Genomic DNA, 14613 nt, shown 5'->3' with positions numbered 1-14613 from the left:
CTATAAACAAGCATGTGCCCTGGGGTGAGGGGTGCTGAAGCCTTTGTCTCTCAGACCTGTGCCATTACTGGCACATCTCGCAAGAAGAGAGGCAGGGCTCAGCCACAGCTACCATCTCCTCCTGTGCCTAGTGCCCGGGTGGGGACGGGGCTGAGACCTGAATCTGCACGTGGGGGCCCCACAACCTCTTAGGTAGGACTGAGACTTGTTTATGGCCCGAGGCAGAGAGGATTTTTCTATCCTGACACCTCAGAGAACTTGTGCTGCCAAGGGAAACAAGGAACTCAGATTTGGCACAGAGTGTAGGCGGGGCTGTTCCGTGGTCTTCCCTGAGCCCACCTACAGACCACCTCCCCGAGGCAGAGCAGGCAGCTGCACAGAGCAGCGGAGCGACCAGCACCAGGAGAGGGCAGGTGGGCAGCCACCCACCTTCCTGGCAGGAACACAGCACCTGACCATGGTGCTGGGATGGGGTGTGATCTGCCCACCTACTTCCCCCCAAGCACAGCATCTGACTGTGGCATCAGGAGGGGGAGTGACCTGCCCACCCACTGGATAAGATCTCAGCTCCTGACCTAGTGTTAGGAGGGGGCACAATCTGCTGGCCAACAGCCACTGAGAGCAGCACAGATGAGGGTGCCAACAGAAGGCCTATGAAACAGCAAGCTCAGTTCATGAAGCAGGGCAAAGACACAAAGACCTCTCGATAAAATCATTAAGGGCACACCATCTCCAGGATAAGTAGGTAACTGCTACTCCTTAAGCCACGGTGCCAGAGAGATATGAGCAATGTGAAGAAGCAGAGAAACCACTCCCAATGAAAAGATCAAGAGAAATCCCCTGAAAGCATGATCAAGGAAATAGACATTGATGGTCTATTAGATCAAGATTTCAAAAAAGAGTGATCAAAGTACTGAAGGAACTTAAAGAAATAGTGTTTAGGTATGTAAAATGTATCAAAAATGAAATAGAAACTATAAAGAAGAACTAGGTAGGATTAGTAAACTCATTGGCTGAGATGAGAGCTGACCTAAAGGCTGTGCAAAGCAGACAAGAAAATACAGAAGAATAAATAAGTGACCTAGAAGACAGGACAACAGAAAGCACCCAATCAGAACAGCTGAGAGAAAAACAAATGAAAAACAAAACAATATACGGGACCTATGGGGTAATATAAACTGTGCCAATGTATGCATAATAGGAGTTCCAGAAGGGGAAAAAGAACAAAGCGGATTGAAAATGTATGGGAAGGATTCATGACTGAAAACTTCCCAAACCTAAAGAAGGAATCATATCCAAGCACAGGAGGCTCAGATGGTCCCACGCAGGAAGAACCGAAACAGACCCACACCAAGGCATATCCTAATCAAGATAGCCAGATTCAAGGATAAAGAAATGATCCTAAAGGTAGCAAGAGAAAAACAAAGAGTGAGTTACAAGGGAACACCCATAAGGTTTTCAGCTGATTTTTCTAAACTATTTACAACAGCTAAGACATGGAAACAGCCTAAAATGTCCATCAACAGATGACTGGATAAAGATGTGGGATATTTATATGATGGGATACTATTCAGCCACAAAAAATGACTACATAACGCCATTTGCAGAGATATGGATGCTCCTGAAGAATGTTATTCTAGGTGGAGCAGAACAGAAAGAGAAAGAGGAATACCATGTGAGATCACTCATGTGTGGAATCTTAAATATATGCAAGATCTTGTGGCAACTCACAGCAAAAAAAAAAGTGGCAATGAATATATGTACGTTCATGTATAACTGAAAAATTGTGCTCTACACTGGAATTTGTCATAACATTGTAAAATGACTATTACTCAATAAAAAATGTTTAAAAATAAGTAAAATAAAATATAACCTTTAAAATACTGTATAATGAGAGGTGTGATGTTCTAGTATCTGTTCTAAGAAGTACGTTAGACACACATAAGAATAGCCAATGGTCAGAAAGATCACATGTTATCAGCTACCATCCCATGCAAATTAATGGCATTTAGCAGATATTCATGTATGTGTGTAAATATATAAAATAGGTATTAGTCTATATGTAAATCAAATCAAATATTATATTATAATCTAATGTAAAATCATATCAGCAAAAGCACTGTGCTGACATAAGTGTCTTGGTGTAAACAGATTACAATTTTTTATTGAGTTGTCATAATGGGGTAATATTGTGAACCAAGTGGAAATTGTAAAAAAGAAAGTTATCCAAAAAAAAAAAGTCCTGACTACATGAAAAGATGCACAGTTACTATAAGGCCTCTCCCATTATTTACTATCAGTGTCAGAAAGTCTTGGAATGAGTTAGGAGAATTAAAAACTCTAACAAGACACAAGAATGCACTCTCTGTTAAAGAAAATAAACCAAAAGAAAAAAACAAATGAATAGACAATTAAGGTCCTACAGATAAAAATACCAATTTTTATGGGAAATAGCCTTAAAATAAAAAATAAGGAGATTATATTCTAATTTCACCTTTTGAATAAAGATATACAAAATTTAGCTGAATACCTTCGTATTTTGCACTTATGAAGAAAAAAATGTATTTGCAATGAAAAAGCAGCCATTATCCTGCCTTTTGAGTATTCTAAAGTTTTAGGTTTTAATATATTTCATCTTAAATGATCTTAAGCACTATGCAGTGGTTGGTGTTTTAAAAATACCACTGTGTGTGGAACTTCTAAAAGTGCTCCAAAAAATTTATATTTTTGTAATAATTTAGTAATGGCCTGGATATTATTTTTAACAAGACAACTCACCATGGAACACTGCAAGATTTTTTCAATGAGTTTATATTCACACATGTTTAAGATTGTCACTGTATTATGAGAAAATGTCAACCGTGGCAGTATTTTGACTTGAAAATGAGATAAGCTGAGAAGCAAATTTTAAGTGTAAACTAAATGATTGCATTCCTTTAAAGACAAGAAAGTAAAAGCATGATAAACTCTGACTTTGACACACTTAAAATATAAAAATTAACGTAATGTTATTTTACACACTTCTCTTTAACTCTCAGTACTTTCTCAGCCCCTTTCCCATTACACCCGCGTCCCCGCTTCTGACCCTTGGTGTACACACCTCCGTTCACACGGAGGAAGGGGGGACCCGGGCGGTGAGGACCAGGGGCGCGGACACCCCAGCGGCCCCGATGGACACGGACACTCACCCGCTCCCGGCGGGCGAGGAGAATAGTCGAAGAGGGCCCGCCAGCGCACCCGTCCCTTCCTGCCCTGCTGGCCGGGGCCCGAGCTCGGTCAGGTCCACACACACCCCAGCAGGAAGCGAGCTCAGGCTGTGGGAAACCGGAGTAACTTCAGAGAGCGGGGAGCATCCTCCCGCAGACACGCAGGCAGCGGTGTCCCGGAGCCTCCTTGGCGCCACCCGCTCAGCCCTGAGGAAAGCAAGCTCCGCCCCCAGGGAAGACGCTGGCTGCTGACGCGGACTGCGCATGAGCACCGCCACCTAAGACACGCTGGCTTCGTGCGCCCCCTGCAGGTCCTCGAGGGCGGTGCAGGATACTCGGAACTTACTGTAGAACACATGACCCCTCCCAGCCATGATGCTAAATCACTGGAAATCTCAGTGCCCTGGACTCTTTTTTAATGGCACTGGTGATGCTCTCATCCAGCTATGCCTGCTCTCTTGCCTGGCACATGCCTCAGTCCTTGGAATCCCGCCTGAATCAGATTCTGTTCTGGAGGAAGGACAGGTGCAGAAGAATCTCAAAATTCCAGACTTAGAAGATGACCAGGAACCCAAACTCAACTCTGTCAACTCCCTGGGGTCCCCTGAGGAGTGTGGTTTTCTCAGAACCATCTGCCCTGTGTCAGGAGCAGACCAAGCCTCAGGTAGCTTAGAGAGGCTATCATGCAGCACATGCTTTGGATGGTTCTCAGTTCTGACCTGCATGATCTTGAGACCCTTTTGTAACTCCTAACACTCTGTTTTCTCAAACCTATAGTGATATAGATATATATAGATGACGACTGAGTTAATCCTCTTACAATGCTGAGGTGCTATTTTTCCTTGGATAACACAATATTTTGAAGGGATCAACTGTTTTATCACTTCCCCCTAGTGAAGTATGTTTTTAAAACTAGAAATGTTTCAGGGGCACTCAGGTCCTCCTCTTGCACCAGTTCCTGAGGTGTTGGCAGTTTCTGCTCTGAGCTCCAGATCCTGATCCTGCCGATGGTCTATGGTGATGCCAGTGTGTACATGCTCTTCCTTTTGCACCGGTATGGAAAGGAGACAGCCCTTCCCCTACATGAGGCTGCAACATGCTGACACTCAAAGCAGGCACAATGAAGAACCAGCTAGAGTCCCCGGTACCAGCTGTCCCAGGTAGAAACATCACCTTCACCACAGTGTTCCTGTGCTCCTATCAGGCCTTCACTACTCCCAGCAGGCCATGCATGAGCAGTGTGACAGGTGACTGTCTGTCCCAGCATGGCATGGTGGTGATGATCCCACCTTATCTGTTTTTGGAATGTCCCCACACCTCTCTGAGCTTCACTTTGCTCTTCTCACAGGCAGAGTTGTACAGGCATGAACCTCACAGGGTTATGGTAGGTAGTCACGGTAGCTGCTCACCCAGTGGCATTCTCTGCCGAGAGGGCTGCTGGGAGTGCTGTGTGTCTTCACACTTGTCCTTCACTCTCCCCAATGAAAACACTCTTGGCCTTATCCTTGCCCTGGCCTGCGGCCTTTCTGTGCTTGCAAATGAACATGGAAACAATCTACAAAGAAGTTTTGAGGTTCTGTCCATCTGGTCCAGGAAATGCTGACTTTGCTAGATGTGCTGTTGGGTGGGCTCTCATGGGAGGCTCTCATGGGCAGGACTTCCCTTTGCAATAAGCTGCCCCACCCAGGCCTTTCCATGATCCAGACTCCTGGGACCAGGGTGCAAATCCCCAGCTCCCCACTTGTCAACCATGTGACCTGGACAACTTTCTCAAACCCAAGCTTTGTCCACCCAAGGTCAGCAGAGATGGGGAATAACAGGATGTCCCGCACAGAGTGTCTGTGCAGATTAAGTGAGGTAGAACAGACAGAACAGTGGTGGGGCCTGGCCCATTGGTTGGCAGAAGGGAGCTCACCATGTGCAGCAAGTTCCACGGGTCACCCAGCAATCTGCCCAGAGGCTTAGCCACTCCATCGCTATCATGCATCTGAAGTCCACTTAACCACAAGGGAGAGAAACAAACACATATTCTGAGTGTAGCTGCCACAGGGAAAATTGCATCTGAGCGGGGAGTAATACCAGAGGGTGATCAGGATGGCAGAAGATGCCCCCTGGGTTTGAGCAGACTGGAGCTGCCCTCCAGAGCCTGGGGTTAGTGAGGATGGGCTTGTAGAAATGCCCCTCTCCTTTACCCATCAATGCTGGGTCCTGCGGGTACTGAGTCCCACAATCGGTGTGCTGCTAGTGCCCTCAGCACAGAGAAAAACCCAGGGGTTCCCACAAGGCTTCGGCCACGTCCTCTGCTTCCTGAACTCCCACTCTGGTGACCCCACCTGGGATGCAGAGATGAGGTGAGGCAGGGACCTGTGCTGTCAACATCACTGCTCTACCCTGGGAATCTGGCACACAGTAGGTGCTTGGTAAGTCATTGTTGAATGAACAGCAATACTGGGCCAAGTTTCTGTGGGTGTCTGTGCCTCCAGATCAGGGACCCCTCAGGGCCAACCTCACAAGTGACATGAAAATAATGATCCCACCAGGAGCAATAACAGTTCCTCAGAATAAATGGGCTTTTCCAAGCACTCTCCACCTGTTGCAAAGGCCTCCCAGCAGGGAAGTGGGCTGTCAGGGGCAGCACTGCACTCTCCACTGTAACGAGGAGAAAGCCAAGGGCCACAGAGAGGAGTGCCTTTCTAGTGTCACTGCTCACTTTCCCACCTTTTGGGAGACCAGGAGGCTTTTCTACTACATTCTGGCTCTGAAGCCCCAATACTGTGTGGACATGCCTCCCTCCCTGGAGCAAGGAACCACTAAGTGACCTGTCACTTGTCACCAAGCAGACAGGCTCATTCCAGCTCATTGTGCCACCAGCAGGTTGTGCTAGAAGCAGGATCCTCTGGGAGACATCACACTCTCCCAAGCTGGAAACAGGTGAACAGCCCACAGGTTTCCTGGAGAGGATGGTCACATGGCCTTGATCTGGCCAATCAGCATTTTCCATCCTCCCTGGCCACTGTGATTGGCTCAGGGCTGGGCACCAGCCCAATCAGGCTCCACGGAGGTCAGGCCTAGTTGCTGGAATCCTGGGAGCAGAGAAGTTCTATTTCAGTTGGGAGTTGAGGGGTGGTGATGTCAGACTGTGGCAGTTGGTGACTATCTTGCTTTCATAAAGGCAGAGCCATGTGAAGATGTCACCAGTGGCAGAGCCCAGAGGTGGGGAAGGATGACTTCTGTTGTTGTCACTGAGCACCAGGTACAGACCTGCCTGAAACTATCTCCCTTTGGACGTCTCAGTTAGGTAAGTCATTCTCTCCTGCCCTGTTTGTTTCTTTAAGCCACTTTGGTTTTCTGTCACTGGTTTTAAGAAAAAGTTTGACTATTCCTTCAAGCTGGCTAAATGGAGACCCTGGAACTACAACAGTGAGGTGACAGGCAACAATGTGGCTAATAGACTCCAGAGGCCTCTGTTCAAACAGGGGATTGTAAATGACAAGGGAGAGTACACATGGCCTCAGTGAACAGATTTGCTACTGGTAGCTCCCAGTTCCTGGATATTAGAGTGCTTGCACTCAGCCAAGTCTCAGCTCTGTTGTCACACCTGCTAACCCACACCTCTCCTCTCCCACATGCCGGGCCTAGGGGGGCTGGACACCCCCGGGCACCTGAAACAGCCCAGGGCTTTGTGTTGTAATTTACACAGGCTGCCCCCAGTTCTGAGGGTGAGGGTGACTGGGTTCCAGTTTACAGAGAAAACAGACTAGACGGTCTCACTGGTGAGATGTGGGGGTGGGACCCCAATCTACCATCTGAACTATGACTTCAGAGTGGACAGCCTCCCCACCCTCAGCCAGGATGCTTGCTAACCCTAGGGGCTCAGGAGTCCTGCTCCCTCCAGCACCCCTCCTGGAGGTGAGAGTGGGGGGCTCTTCTCTATACAACATTCACCCCTGCAGTGGCACACGTGTGACCTCACAGTCTGTCATCCCTTTCTTATGACCTGGACCTCCTTGATGTGTGAGCACTGCAGATCATGGGTGCACACGTGGGCATGTGCACCATGACTGAGAGGACAGCACTCCAATTTAAGCCCCCTCCATGCTCAGATGATTACATCCTGGAATTGAGGGGTTCCCAGGGGTCAGGTGGCCAATTCTGGCCTTAGGGGAAAATTCTTATCACCCAGGGGGCTAATTTTTAAATTAAATTACACATTTAAAATTCAATAGTCAAGCCCCTTTCTAGGCAGCCTTGTAGCCTCTCAGCTTTTACCCCTCGCTGTGACCATGTTCTTAGCTTCAAATTGAGTGCCATTATGGACATGAACATGTTCCTGTCATGTGTCACCTTCACAGTAATCGGCCACCCCAAACTCCCCTCCCTTCCCCTTGTCGATATCCCCACACAGGGAGTAGGGCCCTTTTGATGCAGTTGTGCAAATGTGTGAGCTAAGGGTTTAGAATGTCCAGGCTAGGAGGGGTCTGCCCCACATGGCAGGGCAGGTGGGCTGGCAGGGGGTGATGGTTCACTTGTAAAACCTCAGCTGGTTTCAGGCAGTGACAACAGACTGGCAGCCAAGGGCTCAGCTGGTGCAGAGTAAGCGGATTAAATGTGTTCACCCAGACGCCTTGGGGGTGGCAGCCCTGGAGTACGACTACAAGTGAGGAAGGTGGAGGGTCCCCAGTGCCTGGACCTCCACCTTCTAAAAATCAGGACTGAGATGTGGCTCTGAAGTCAGAACACTGGAATTCAAAGCTTCCCCCACCACTTTGTCAATAATTCAAAGCAAATGAGCCTCAGTTTTCTCACGTGTAAAATGAGAACTTTGAAGCCTCTCCCTCTGAGGGTGTGGAGGGAAGTAAATGCGGTGACAGCAGAGCACAGGAGCTGTCTGGGCTGAGCCTGCATACAGGCAGGCCGTTGTTGCTGCCATGACCACTGTCTTCCAGGGCAGGGTCTGCACTCTCTCCCTGTGAAGGTCCAGACAGTAAACATTCTAGGCTTTGAGGGACCTACAGTCCCTGTCACAACTACCACACTCTGCTGTTGGAGGGCAAAGACAGCTCCTGCAGTAGGTAGTCCAGTCTCGCACCCCCGCTTCCTGACATAAGTATTCCTGAGATACAGTTTTCACATAACTTTGTTGGCTTTAGGTGTGCAGCATAATGACTTTTTACATGTGCATATTGTGAAATGATCAGTGCATTAAGTTTACCTGACGTCTGTCATCACCCATAGTCACACACTATTTTCCTTGTGATGAGAAATTTTAAGAGGTACTCTCTTAACTATCAAATGCACAATGCAGTGCTGTTAACTACAGTCACCTTGCAGTACATTATGTCCCCAGGACTTGTTTATCTTCTAACTGGAAGTTTGTACATTTTGATTATCTTTCCGAATTTCAATCATCCCCTGACTCACCTCTGGCAACCACCAACCTGATATCTGTTTCTATGTGTTTCGGTTTATTTTGTAGATTCCACATATAAATGAGATCATAGGTATTTGTCTTTCTGTCTTATTTATTTCACTTAGCATAATACCCTGAAGGTCCTCCCAAGTTGTCACAAATGGCAGGATTTCACTTTTTTAATGTCTGAATAAGATTCCATTTTATATACATATATATGCATCACGTTTTCTGTACCCATTCATCTGCTGATGGACACTTAGGTTGTTTACATGTCTTGGTTATTGTAAATAATGATACAGTGAACATGAGGGTGCAGTTGTCTCATTGACATAGTGATTTCATTTGCTTTGGATATATTCCCTGCAGTGGACTTGCTGGATCATATGGAAGTTCTAATTTTAAATTTTGGGGGAGCCTTCATACTCTTTTCCCGAGTGATGGCACCAATTTACATTCCCACCAACATTGCACAAGTTTCCCTTTTCTTCACACCACCACCATCACATGTTGTCTCTTATATTTTGATGACACCCACCCTGACAGGTGAGAGGGGGTATCTCATCTCATTGTGGTTTTGATTTGCATTTCCCTGATGGTGAGTGATGTTGAGCACCTTTTCATGTACCTGTTAGACATCTGTGTGCCTTCTTTGGAAAAATGTCTATTCAGTTCCTCTGCCCACTTTTTAAATCACATTGCTTTTTTTTTTTTTGCTGTTGAATTGTAAGAGTTCTTTATATGTTTTGAGTGTTAACCCCTTATCAGATATATAGTCTGAAAGTACTTTCTCCCCTTCTGTCTGTTACCCTACCCTCTGCTTTCTGGATGACAGGGGTCCAGGCACTTGGGAATCTCTGCTTCTCACGTGTTTCCAATGTTGGTTGGGTGAGGGCTGTGTTCTGATAAAAGTGTGCACAACCGTGGGTCACTACCCCTTATTTTAGAAGGTGGGCTCTGAAGAGTGCAGTGTGGGCAGGGATGTTTCCCTGAAGTCATCATTTGGATGGTCATGTGCTCTGGAACTCACATCAACTAGCCCGGATGTGATGGGGCAATTTGCAAAGGGAGGACCTTGCAGCTAAGACACAGACCAGGTGCTCTTGTGTCTTGTTGGAAGGACCTGGAAACAAAGTTGTGTGGAACAGGGAATCCTCCAGGTCACAAGGCTCAGTTCAGACTTCTGGGATGCAGAGACCTGCTCTGAGCCACTGTCACTGAGGAGCGAAGGGCCTCAGGCAGGAGGGAGGAGTTGCTGGATTTCACTTGCCCTGTGTGTCAAGTTTCAGCTCTGGTGATGTGTGGAACATGGGCTTAGCTTTGGGAATGTAAGAGGAGAGGTTCCTGGGGAAGGGCTGGCTTTTTCCTTTGATTGAGGTCCTACTGTGTGCCAAGCACAGCAGTCCTCTGAGTCAGGGCTGGAAAGCCAGGCACAGAGAGGTCAGGGAGTTTCCAGGTCACACAACATTAGGCGCATCATTAGGGTCTGATGCAGACCTGACGCCCAGCCCACATTCTCTCTCCTTTCCCAGGACCATCATGATCCCACATGTCAGAATCACCCAGAGAGGCCCAGGTATGGGCACTGGGACCTTTCCTGCCTAACATGCAAGGAGCCTTAAGAGGGACGACAAGGCACTTCCTGAGTCCATGATGCCCAGAGGCTGCTCTTAGCAAGAGGCTCAGCACACACTCTTGGATGAATCCTAGCTCTGTCCTGAGTCACTCTGTCCTCCCTGCCTCAGTTCTTCTGCCCACATGGGGCTGGAAACAGCAGCCACTTCACAAGGGTCTAAGGAACCTCCAGGATCCTGGAAGCAGCACCCTCACACAGGGAGCACGGTCTCCTTAAATTTTCCTCACCTCTTTGCTGGATGTAGAGTCCCAGCGGGGCCCTGGCTTGTCCCAATTCTCACCCCAGATCAGGGTCCAGCAGGGGGTGGTGTCCAGGCTGGACTCTGTCCTCTGCCCCTTTTGGGGACCCTCATTCATCGCACCTTGGCTGCCTAGACACTGTCTTCCAGGGGCCACTCTGTGCCTCCCACACCTACCTAGCATCCACCCACCCTGGGTTACTCCAGCGCCCTCTGGCCCTTGGACACACACCTACTCCGTGTTGAGTGGAAATGAGGTGACCGACATGCTGGGCCTCCTGGACAGTCTGGAGGAACCCGATATCCCCAACCTGCCCACCACCCCAAGAGCCCAAGATGGGGAGAGAGTGTGCCTCCATTCATACTCTGATTTGCTCAGATTCTCAGCACCTACTTTGCTGGGTGGATATGGGGACAGAGGTATGATATAAAAGCAGGAGACCTGGACAGCAGACCATGAGAAGGGGGCTAGCCCAGGCTGGTCTCATAACCCCCTTAGCTTTGGCTTTATCATCTTTAAAGTGGGACAGACTCTTGTGAGGTGAGCAGGATCCTGACCCATAGCCAAGGACTGTCCTACACGCCTTAGAGAAGCTCACTGACTCCTCACGAAAATCTGTGGGGCAGGGACAGGCATTATCACCCATTTCTGCAGAAGTAACTGAGGCAGAGAGAGAACAGCTGAGGTGACCACCCCAGATTACAGAGCCCAGGTCATCTGGTTCCAGTGTCCAGGCTCATGGTCAGTGCCCACTCTGGGTTTTCCTCCTCCCTTCATCCTCCACTGGGACCCATGGCCGCAGCCTCATCTCAGTGTGATTGTTCATGGGGAGCAGGATGGGTGCACTGAGGGCCCGTTTCTCTGAGGACTGCTTTCCCAGAAGGCTCAAGGGGTTGACTGTATTCACTACTGGACACCCAGGCCTGGGTCCAGACCAGCCACACTGCAAAGCCTGAATCAATGATTGTTGAGTGAATATCTGAACCTCTGCCTATACCTGCATGTTGCCCCCATTTCCTCATCTCCACAGCTGGCTACCCGGCCAAAACCTCGTGTAATCAGGCCTGGGCCAGGGACAATCAAGGGGACCAGAGCTGCTCAGCTGGTGACAGGAAGCCTCAGGGGCCCTGTGGCTGTCCCAAGCATCTCCTGGGGCAATTCACAGAGAAGCCCAGCCAGCTTCCAGGAACAGCAATCAGGTCCCAATCCCAGTGGTATAGGGTAGGTCTTGAGGGGTGTTTCCTGAGACTGACTTTGTGTATGAAGGGGGCCTGGGGGTCAGGCTGCTTTCAACGTCCATTCCAGGCCCACACCCCTACTGGCAGCATGGAGCTAGTCATAAAGGACACAGGCCATGGGGCCAAGGCTATAGCAGGGCTCTGCTCCCTCTCTGTGGCTCAGTGTCCTCATCTGTAATAGAGAACTAGTAACAGGGCCATGGGAGGGCTCACTGAGACCCTCCTCTGTGGCTTTGGTTGGACACTGCCCTCTCTCTGCTCAGTGCCCTTCTCTGTAATAGAGAACTAGTAACATTTTTCTTAGCCCTTTTTGGCCCCATTTTTCTGAGTCTCTTTCTACATTGGGCCCAGGGCTTTCACAGAGATCACAGACTTGGGATGTAATCAGTGTGGTCACAGCCCTAGTGGTCCCAACTGAGGCCAGGGGAGCTTCAAGGGGGGTGGGAATCCAGAACTGCTTCATGGAGGAGGTGAGATCTGAGCTGTGTCCCCAAGGATGAGCTGTCATCTAGCTGAGGCCTGGCACTGAGCAGGACCCATGTACATGGTTAATGAGGGTGTGAATGAATGAAATGGCACCCCTCTAACAGAGAGTGAGGGGGGGAGTCCCCTAGGCCAAAGCAGGAAACACAGGGCACCCTGGGGGAGCAGAGGGCGTGGCTGCAGTGTGATGCCACCACTTTAGCGTGTGTTCTGGTGGATTGGGAGCCCTTTTCTCTCCTCTGCTACAGTATCCTGCTCTTCATTCCCAGCAACACCCGCCTGTGTCACCTCAGTGTCCCCAAGTGGACCTGGACCTGTCTTGTGGGAGATTGTGAAGAGGGATTTGGTGTGCAGCCCAAGACTGAAGTGGGAGGGAGAGGATAATAGGGACCTCCAGAGGGGATCATGGGCTGGGAGACATCGGAGGGGTGGGGAAGGCAGAGCCTCAGAGATGTAGGAACCTGCTAGTGGTGGCTCCTTCACGAGGGGCTTCACAGGGAGGAAGCAATCATGGGGTAAAGGCTGAGCTCAGTTTGGGGCTTGCTGACATGGAACAGCTCATCACAGAGACGTCCAGAGGAGCTGGATGTAGGGAATGAAGATGCCACTGATGTCAGGGTCAAAGCCTGAGACCCAGATGAGGTGGGGCGGTGGTGCAGGGGAAGGGGCTTGAGGATATCAAGATGTTCATTCATTGGGGTCCTCAGGGTGGGGACCTTCATGTTCATTTCACAGCCACCTGGTGCCTGACAGAGCTAGGCTTAGGGAGGTCACTGAGTAGACACGTGCCGACAACCTAGATTCTCCTCTTTCCACAGAAAGTCCCTGGTGTGAAGCCAGCAGGCACTCTTCAGAGTCATACACCCTCACCCCTGGGCTCTCTGTGTGCCTAGAGCCCAGTGGCCCCTTACCTCCCACTCCCCACTGCAGGACCCTTTGCACACCTGCATTTCCACAAGCTATAAAACATCTTCTCTTGCTGTGTGTTTACCCTATGAAACCTCATTGCCCCAGGAAGAGAGGCCTCACATCCTTCCCTTATTAAAGTGGTAAAGCCTTTTGTTCAGAGAAGCCCCTGTCAGATCTCACAACCAACCAGGTACCTGTGCATGAATTGATCATGCAGCCCCCTCCTCCTTGTGTGCACAGCACCCCCCCCAATAACAGACCCCACACACTCAACCGTGGCGCTCGTGTAGGCACCTCTTGCCTGTGTGGCCTGATGTTGTCTATAGCAGTGTCTCTATTGAACTTTCCTAAACCCTTCTCAGACGCTGGTAATTCTTTACCAACCCAAGTAGTTAGCCTGCCATTGTGCCCAGAACACCTGAAACAGAGTTGGCTAAAATATGCAGATTGATGATGCAGGTTAATTTGCTATAAAGGTGAAATCAAGGTTTACAAATAAAAGCAAGATACATACTCAAGGCAGGACTAAGAACTCACACGGATAACTAAGACCCTCCACATACATCCCACTTTGCACTTAGGGCCTTTGCGATGGCTGCTCTTTCAGCCGGGATCTCTCTCCGCCTGCTTCTTAAACATCTCCAGGAATCTGCTCAAATGTCCTCCCTGACCCTATTTTTCTCCATGGAACATATCACCTCCGGACATTGTGTATATTTTACTTAATTTTCTCTGTGTCCCCCACCAGGCTGTCTGCTGCATGAGGATGGAGACCTGACTGCTTCACTACCTGCTGTGCCTGGTATCTGGAACCCACCCAACACACAGTAGGACCTCAGAGATTGTGTGACGGGTTTGTGATCACTGTAGGCCACAGACAAAAGTCTTCCCAGCAGTCATGGTAAGAGTCATTCATTCTCTACTTACTGAGCCCTACTGTGTGTTGGATACTGACCTGGGTGGGAGGCATGCAGTGGATTAGACACAGTGAGCACACACAGCATGTTAGGAGGGACATGTGCTCTGGAGAGCACACAGGGCTCGGGGAAGTCAGGAGTGCAGGAGTGGAGGAGAAGAGGGCCAGGTGGAGACAGTGGTGGCAGAGGAGACAGAGAGGTGGGGCCCAGGTCATGCAGGGCTTTATGGCTCCTGTGAGGGCTTTTCCTCAGGGCAGCGGAACCATGACTGGGTACGGAGCAGGGGCCCGGTTCCTGAATGCTATGCAGGAAATGGAGCAGGTGTCTGCTGGGGAGATGTGCGTGGAGGAGGCTGTCCCTGTAGACTGTGCAGGCAGAGAAGGCTCCTCTGAGGAGGTGACATCTGAGCTGAGCCCTTGTATGGACCGTGTTTCCACCTTCTGTAGACTAGCTTTCATCTGCCCTGCAGCCCTATGCAGGACACACTCTGTTCTCAGTCACCTGGACTTGGCCTCCTGCCTCCCTTGTGGGCCCTCCCACCCCAGAAGGAGTCCTTCTAGATCTAACTCACTACC

The 14613-nt window shown here is 49.4% G+C and overlaps 1 long non-coding RNA gene across 1 annotated transcript in view; it reads left to right on the top strand.

Annotated features, from left to right (window-relative positions):
• The first annotated feature begins 4161 nt into the window (after positions 1 to 4161).
• LOC140693209 (uncharacterized) overlaps positions 4162 to 14613 on the top strand; it is a 59821-nt gene continuing 49369 nt past the window's right edge. The window contains exons 1-3 of the long non-coding RNA XR_012068924.1: positions 4162 to 4366; positions 6379 to 6504; positions 13870 to 14022. This is a non-coding gene — a long non-coding RNA (uncharacterized lncRNA). The remainder of the gene's footprint in view (positions 4367 to 6378; positions 6505 to 13869; positions 14023 to 14613) is intronic.

Source organism: Vicugna pacos, unplaced genomic scaffold, assembly GCF_048564905.1.
Source record: "Vicugna pacos unplaced genomic scaffold, VicPac4 scaffold_19, whole genome shotgun sequence".
NCBI lineage: Eukaryota > Metazoa > Chordata > Mammalia > Artiodactyla > Camelidae > Vicugna > Vicugna pacos.
This window is presented reverse-complemented; position numbering and strand designations above follow the sequence as displayed.